The sequence below is a fragment of the Rattus norvegicus genome, chromosome 13 (assembly GCF_036323735.1).
Source record: "Rattus norvegicus strain BN/NHsdMcwi chromosome 13, GRCr8, whole genome shotgun sequence".
In the NCBI taxonomy this organism is placed as follows: domain Eukaryota; kingdom Metazoa; phylum Chordata; class Mammalia; order Rodentia; family Muridae; genus Rattus; species Rattus norvegicus.
The window spans coordinates 21113167-21120941 of record NC_086031.1 but is presented as its reverse complement, the minus strand read 5'-3'; the positions used below and the strand labels follow the sequence as shown (position 1 = coordinate 21120941).

The following is a 7775-nucleotide window of genomic DNA, read 5'->3' as shown; positions in this document are numbered from 1 at the left end:
ACTCTTGCCATAGCTGTCTAATAGTCAATCATCTGACCAATGTAAAGACCCTGAACCTGCCAGGGTAATTAATACCTTTGGGTCTATCCAATTAGGCATGGCAAAGAGCTTGCCAGCCTCTAGTAGGAATACTGGGAAATTAAAGAGGGCGTTATCTATAGACCAGTGGCAGTTTATATGGGAAAGGAAGTTTATTACCCAAGGAGCTGAGACCTAATCAAAAATAGGAGAGAACATCTAGACAGCATGGCATGGTCCTTTTATGTAAGGTTAGAGTCTCACAAGGTAAGTATATCTTAGATTCTTTCAAGTGGTAGGCTTGTGGCAGACATAGGCGAAGTTATTTTCATTCCCTGGCGTTGGAAAAAAGAATCCCCTGTAATTCCTTTTCTGCTTTCTGTCCCCTGTGTAAAGGTATCATGAGTTTTATTTTGGTAGAACACATCAGCTTTTCTTTTTACTTCCAAGCAATTATTCTACAATATTGGTATCTTTGAACTTTTATCACTGTATTTTCTTCCTTCTTTCTCTCTCTCTTCCCTTCTTCCTTTCTTTCTTTTTCTTTCTCTCCCTTCCTTCCTTCCTTCCTTCCTTCCTCCCTTCCTTCCTTCCTTCCTTCCTTCCTTTCTTTGTGTGTGTGTGTGTGGGTGTGTGTGTGTGTGTGTGTGTGTGTGTGTGTGTGTGTGTGTGTGTGATGCATGCACATGCCTTTTCTTCAGTTTACAAGGTTGATTTGTCTTCTTTGGCTGTTTGATGGATGCTTTTGGCAAAGATGAAGAGCGTGAACACTTAGTTTAGCCAGCTGTCTCTCCTTAGGTCTGGCAGCCTGAACTTGCTCATTGAAACATTCCCCGGCTGAATTCTATATTTATTGTGGCTCACAGGTGACATGTGGAGTACTCAAAGGGAAAATCCTTGCATGAAATCCTTGTATTAATTTGGCATAGATTCATAAGCAGGGAGAAAGAGCATCATATTTGCATGATATTACTATAGCATAGGCATTCTATGTCCCCCATGTCTCAGAAGCAGAGGGGCAGAGAGAAACTTGTGCTTTTCTGGTGTAAAGTTCCAGAGATCCACTTCCATATCCATCTTACTTTTGTGCATTCTGGTACAAACAGACAAAAGCTGTTATTACAGAAGGGAACGCTGATAGCTTTTAATATATCACATCTACTGGGATGAAAGCATAATTGGTACTTTTATATTCATTTTACAGCGAATAGTAATTAGCCTTTGGCCCATTATAGTGTGTGAAACATCGAATTACCCACCTGCTCTTGCCACATCTCGTTAACTTAAACTATGTGCCTAAAGCTTCAACGGAAAACCCTCCATTTCCTGGCTGGAATGCTACTTCTGACTGATACACCTGGAAAAGTCACAGGATTGAAGGAAATGGTATCTCTCTCCTGAGAATTCAACATGAGGATTTTAAATTATGTTCTGACTTCCAGTGGTTGGCATTTATTACACAAATCCTTAAAATACAGATGCACTCCTTCCTTGAAAAACTCCAAATATCTTTTAACATTCCCAAAGATACTGTTCTACTTGAATATTAATTGATTCATCATAATAGCATAATATCCATATTACAAAATCAGGGTATGCGCTCAGTCCCAGAGAAAAGGCAAGAGGATGGTAAATAACTTTTCCTGATTTGTAGCTAAATTTTTTCTTAGAGGAAATGGGTCTGAGGTGAAGTAATCAAGATAATCATCCAAAACAACACTTATGGCAGCGGATCTGCTCCTGAAGTAAATGCATACACATCTGTGCTCTTGACCTTGTTCAAGACCATGGTGTGGGTATGAACTTGACATTGTAGAGCTAGGAGTAACTTAAAGAACACTGAGTGTGTCATGAACGGAGAGGAAATTCAGGTTTAATTATGGAGCATCTTGCCTGTGGTTGAAAACAATGCTTATTTCTCTCTCATAAATATTTAAGACGAGATTTAGGATCCCGGCATCACCTAAAACATACAAGTTTCAGCTAGAAAAGGAGTACTTAGCATATTGTTTTTGTTTTGCAAAGAAACATCCATGGAATTCTGCCCTTAATATTTGCATGCATTAAAAAAGAGGGAGCCATTACTACTAGGAGTGCCAGTCACTGACAAGGCATCCATCCCGTGGCACCTACAGGTATATTGGTTTCTCATGACTATGGCATCCAATCATCATTTTGGTATTTTCCATTTGTAGAGGTCAAAAGTTCAAATATATCTTTCAATGGGCCTCAGCTGAATGAATTACTGTGATATGCTCCTTCTAAAGGCCTTGGGATAATTCACTTCTTTACCACTTTCAGCTTCTAAGGTCTTTATCTTTTGCTTTGTGGCCCCTCCATCTCTTCAGTGTTAATCATTCTAACCTCCTCCCATACCAAGATAAGGACTCAGTCACTAGTCAAAGGGACATGCAAATCTTTGGGAAGGCTCTAATTCTGCTCATCACAATAAGGTTCTAGCAGACAAATAAGACCTCAAATAACAAAGGGAGTTGACTGGTACAGTTGCCTAGAGATTGAGTCAGTGGTAGACCTGGCCATAGCTGCTTTTCTTGCTGATTTAGCAGGAAGTCTAGCTGGCTGTGAAGTAGGTTTCTTTGTCTGATGGACCTCTGTGTCATAATATGACCTCAAATCTTCCAAGTCTTCAGCATCTACTGTTGAAGAGCCTAACTGGGAGAACACTAGTGTCTGAAATTCCTAGGAATGGCACATGTAAATCCTGCTTGGTGTTTCTAAATAAAGGCTATATAGAAGTGGTATGTAATCACTTGAAGGCTGATTTCTGTACATTCAAGAGAGATGCAATGCTGGTACTTCACAAGAAATAAAAATTGTTTTAAAAATTCAATTTTAAGATCGTCTTTTCATTGTCTTGTTTGATTTGACCCATATCTGATCCACAATACTTAAATAAGGGACACCCAAAGGAAAACATTTATTTTGTATGGCACTTAACTAATTACATTTGTGATCCACGGATTTTGTTTATGAATAACCATTAGTTGGCAATCTTCATGGTGTGTTCTGATAAAATGATCTCAACTGAAGCAGCATTTTAAGAGGTTGGTATCCCAGGATAAAGCGAAAACAGCTTATCATTATCAATTAGAGGACTCCTGAAGTCTTGGAAAAGAGAACTTGTTTGCTTAAAATACGTGAAGGTCATGTTCACCCAGTAACCATCAATGAGGAGAAGTCATTTGTTACTTTAAGCAGGCTGTCATTTAGCCATTATGAAGATGAATAACATTTGTTATTATCTAATAATCTTCCTGTTGATTGCACAGGGAAGACACTTGCAGATACCTTATGTGCCTTTCCTCATTTTTAGATTATTAATGCTTTTGATTAAATTCTGTAAACAAAAATTAAGGGCTTTGTTTTCCAAGTTTTTGAGACTGGCATCTGCGATGCTAGGCCATGCCTTGGTCCATGGTATTTTGAGTTGCATATGTTATTTGCCTACTGCTCATGCAACGTTGCAAAACAAAGTACATTTTTTAATATCAAGCAGATTGTCAGTGGATCATATGCTGCCTCTATTAAGGTTAGTTTTTGGACTTCTGCCTTCTTGAGGAGGGATAATGAAGCTATAAGTTACCTGTGTGCCTTTGTTTGGAGTCAGGCCTAATTATCTGAATCTTGGCCACATTATTGTCCAAGCCTTATTTCTACAGCAGATGAGTCACTCAGGAATGACTTCATTTGTATTAATCTGCTACACTGTCTACTGCTATTCATCTAGAAGCACTGTACTGCTGTTGTCCTGGAGAAAATATAAAATGATTTTTATCAGGAACTAAGAGAAAAATGAGAGAAGCCCCCTCTTCTTCCAAGGCACTGACGGTGTAACCTGAACATCGGCAGGTCACTGAACATCAGTGGACACTTTAGAACTGTGGAAAGGTGTGAGGAGCGTGATTAGTGTGACTAAGATTTGTGAGTTTTTGGATTTAAAATGAGCTAGATGATACTCACTGATCCAGCAGCTTATAAGGACCTCCCCACCCTTTTGCCTACATCAGTTTTTCCCCTGGTCCTTGGGATCCTTAAGGACCACCCTCCGGGGAGAATTTCCACCTGGATTATTTAAGGGCAGCTCCAGCATTGCTTTCTTAGTTCTATGTCAAAAAAGTGACTGCCTGAGTGTAATGTAAAGGATCCTCAAATTCCCAGCTTGCCTTTGGGGCCAAGGTAAGTGCCATGAAAATTACGTGGAAGGAACTTTGAGTTTAGCACCATTAGTGATCAGGTTTAGATAGCGGAGGCTAAAGCAGCAGAGGAAATCATCTGGTTTTTGAATTTGTAGCAGTCATTGTAACCTCTTCTCCTAGTATTTTAGCAAAAGGGGAAGCAAAGTTATTTATTCTGTGTTGTAGTTGGTCAATAGGACACATCAAGTTAGCATCAGAACACCCTGGAGATTTATATCAAGTTATTGGTCAATGCAGAAAACAGAGGCTCTTTCTTTAGCCTAGGCCCCGACACCTATGTCCTTGCAAAATACCCCTATGAAACTCTCTGGTCCCCCCAAAATCAAAAAGAAAGAGTAGGGGCTAATTGGAAATGGAGGAAGGAGACTAGGGGGATAAGGAAGGGGAAAAGAAAGGGTAACAGGGGTGACGATGATACAAATATATTATGTATATACATGAGAGTGTCCTATCAGGGTCTATTTTATATACATACACATATATGTATATGTATTAATATATTAATATATGCTAATATGAAACATTAAAAAAAGTCTTTGTGCACTTTATGTGACTTTGCCATTTCATCAAACTTTGATTTCTCTCTGCTAGACATTGTCTTCTTCCTCTCAGAGTACTTCTTGGAAAACTCGGCAAAATTGACTAGAGCATCTGGGATTTTATTCTTAATGTTCTTTCATGCATGTCTGCATGAAGAAGGCATAAAAGCAGGCGTCTTGCCCTTTGGTTTCTTGGAATCATCTTTAGCCACCCTGACTGTTTGTTCACTAGTCTGGGCAGCTCAGGGCATGGTACGTGGCTCAGTGCTCCCCAGTCTTGCGCTAGCTGCCTCGACGAGATGAAAGATTATGGACCACTTAAAGGACGCAAGAAGAAGGACCTGAATGCCCCCAAAAGAACTCTGTCTGGATTTTTCTTATTCTGCTCCAAATTCTGCCCCAAGATCAAATCCACAAACTGTGGCATCTCAATTGGAGATGTGGCAAAAAAGCTCAATGAGATGTGGAATAACTTAAGTCACAGTGAAAAGCCGGCTTACATTACCAAGTCAGCAAAGCTGAGGGCGAAGTGTTGAGAAGGATGCTGCTAACTACAAATCTGAAGGGAAGTTTGATGATGCCAAAGGTCCTGCTAATGTTGCCCAGAAAAAGGTGGAAACAGAGGAGGAGGAGAAATAGGAATAAGACAAGGAAGATGAGGAACATGAATAAAAACTTTGTCTCCTTGTGTATATGTTAGAGAGCACTGTGATTGACATATCTCTTAAATGAGCCCTGTTTATTGCCCTTGTTATGTTTAATTACAAAATTTGATTGCTACCATACTGTAGTTTCTTAAAGTGTCAGTGGTTTACATGAAGTGGACGTGAATGTCCACAGCACCCTGAAACTGTATCAAAGTTGTGCATAGCTCCAAACATTTTTTTAAATGAAAAGGCACTCTCATGTCCTCCTCACTCAGTACACTTTGCTGTTGGCATGACAAGGCATTTGAAGATGTTTCAGGCATTTTATTCTCAACCATAAGGTAGTGTTAACTGTATAGTTATTGGCTACCAATCCAGAGTTGTCAATTGTACATATGTATAGTTTGTAAAGAGAACAACACAACACAGACAGATTCTTGATGTTCATTGTTTGGCATGGTGGCTGTGAGGGGAAAATGCCGTTTGGAGGGAGCCGTAGCTCAGGGTGTGCACTGTGAGGTTAGGTGATCCTGCAGTGGGCATCCATTTAGCTTTGGGTTGTCTTGTTTTTGTATATAGTGGCATAGCATTCTGCTGACATTCTTCATTGTGGTGACGGGGTGTAGGGGGCAGTCGGCTGACATGAGAAGTGTTTGTTGGAGGGATTTTTTTTGTTAAGTGCAGTAGATTTTAAACTTTCTAAAGAAACTGTAGAACGCATAATTGTCAGCAAAGCGAAGAACTACTGCATCCATGGAAGTTCACGAACCCTCTGTTGCAATTTGCAGCATTCTGCTATTTTTTTTTATCTGTTTAGAATGGTGAAATGATTTTGAAGTTAAATAAACAGTATTGCATTTAAAAAGAAAGTCTTGGTTAAAGTACGGCAGCACTATCTAGTAAAATGAAACTGGGAGATACAGGACATATATTTTATTTCACATTGTAATCACAATATCCATGAACACAATATCCATGAATAGTGAGTTTCTGGGTTGCTTAAGACAGGGAAAGAGAGAGGGGGCAGAGGGGAGAGGGGAGAGGGGAAAGGGGTGAGATGGAGGGGGAGGAGAGACAGAGGGGGGAGAGAGGGGGAGAGTGAGGGAGGCAGGGAAGGAGAGGGAGAAGGAGAGGGAGAGGGAGAAGGAGAGGGAGAGGGAGAGGGAGAAGGAGAGGGAGAGAGAGAGGATATGAGGTATACAGGAAATGGATGACTGTGTAGTCTAAATACAATGGCTAGCATTTATAGGTTTGGACAGTCCAAACTGTAAACACAATGTCTCCCAAAGAAAATTTTATTCTTTTCATGATAAAATGTTTCCATATGTCAAAAAGCAGGCATCTTTGGAATTGATAAAACTTGGAGTTTTGGCTACTGGTACAGTAAACATGGAAGAAGTTGGTTAGCCATAGGTAGCCTGTGTAGGTGCTTCACAGTTCTAGAGGTAAAAGCCCAATGTCGGAATGTCAGCAAGGAAAAGTGGGACAAAGAGACAGACACTGGCTGGGTAACAGCACTGGAAATGTGACCAAGATAGAGTATGCTTCTACAGAGAATGCCAAAATGCTTGGCAAGCTGTCAGATGTGAAGGGTAGGGTGAGGTGAATACTCTCTCTCAGCTCCCAGGAGAGAAGATGCCAAATCCACAGGTGCTGTGGCCTCCCATTTGTAACTTCATGGGACAACTGGATTTTTCTGCAAAGTAATTCAGTTTGTGATCCTCCGCTATGGCTGCTGTCAAACTCAGACACATCTCACTGTGATTCAGAGTCCTGTTCACTACTGCCTACCATCTTCCAGGTCAGCTAATTCCTCAGAAGCTCTCCATTATACTACAGGTTTGTCCTTTCATTTGTTTCTCTTCTATAAAATGTAAACTTTGGGATGAATGAGCTTTTCTCTGTTTACTTCCTGGTCGTTAATTCTGAAAGGAAGGCAGGCACAGGATAGGCCTGAATAAAAATGCTTCTCATTGTTACCCATGTTATATGTCTGCACAGCTATTAAATAGCCAGATATTGTATGAAGTAATTTGTAACAGCTTCAACATATTTTTTAAAATTCCTTCTATGAAATGTTTTTGTTTTGTTTTATTGTTTGTTTATTTTTTAACATTTCAACTAAATCATAAAATCTTGCAAATGTTTCTTTGAATTAAAGTTTTGATTTTTTTTAAAGAATAAAAACTAGGAAACAGCTACTAGTGAAATTTAATTAGTTGAAAATAACTATTTTTAGATAGAATTATCACAAAATGTAAAATAAATAAAATATTTCATCAATTCAGAACATACTTTGCCATTCTTTGTAAATTTAAGAAGATAATTTGAAAAATTCAGATGTATTGAATAAA

At 39.4% G+C, this 7775-nt stretch overlaps 1 pseudogene; it reads left to right on the top strand.

Moving 5' to 3' along the window:
* Positions 1 to 4841: 4841 nt before the first annotated feature.
* On the top strand, positions 4842 to 5413 carry Hmgb3-ps2 (high mobility group box 3, pseudogene 2; annotated as a pseudogene).
* Positions 5414 to 7775: the final 2362 nt, after the last annotated feature.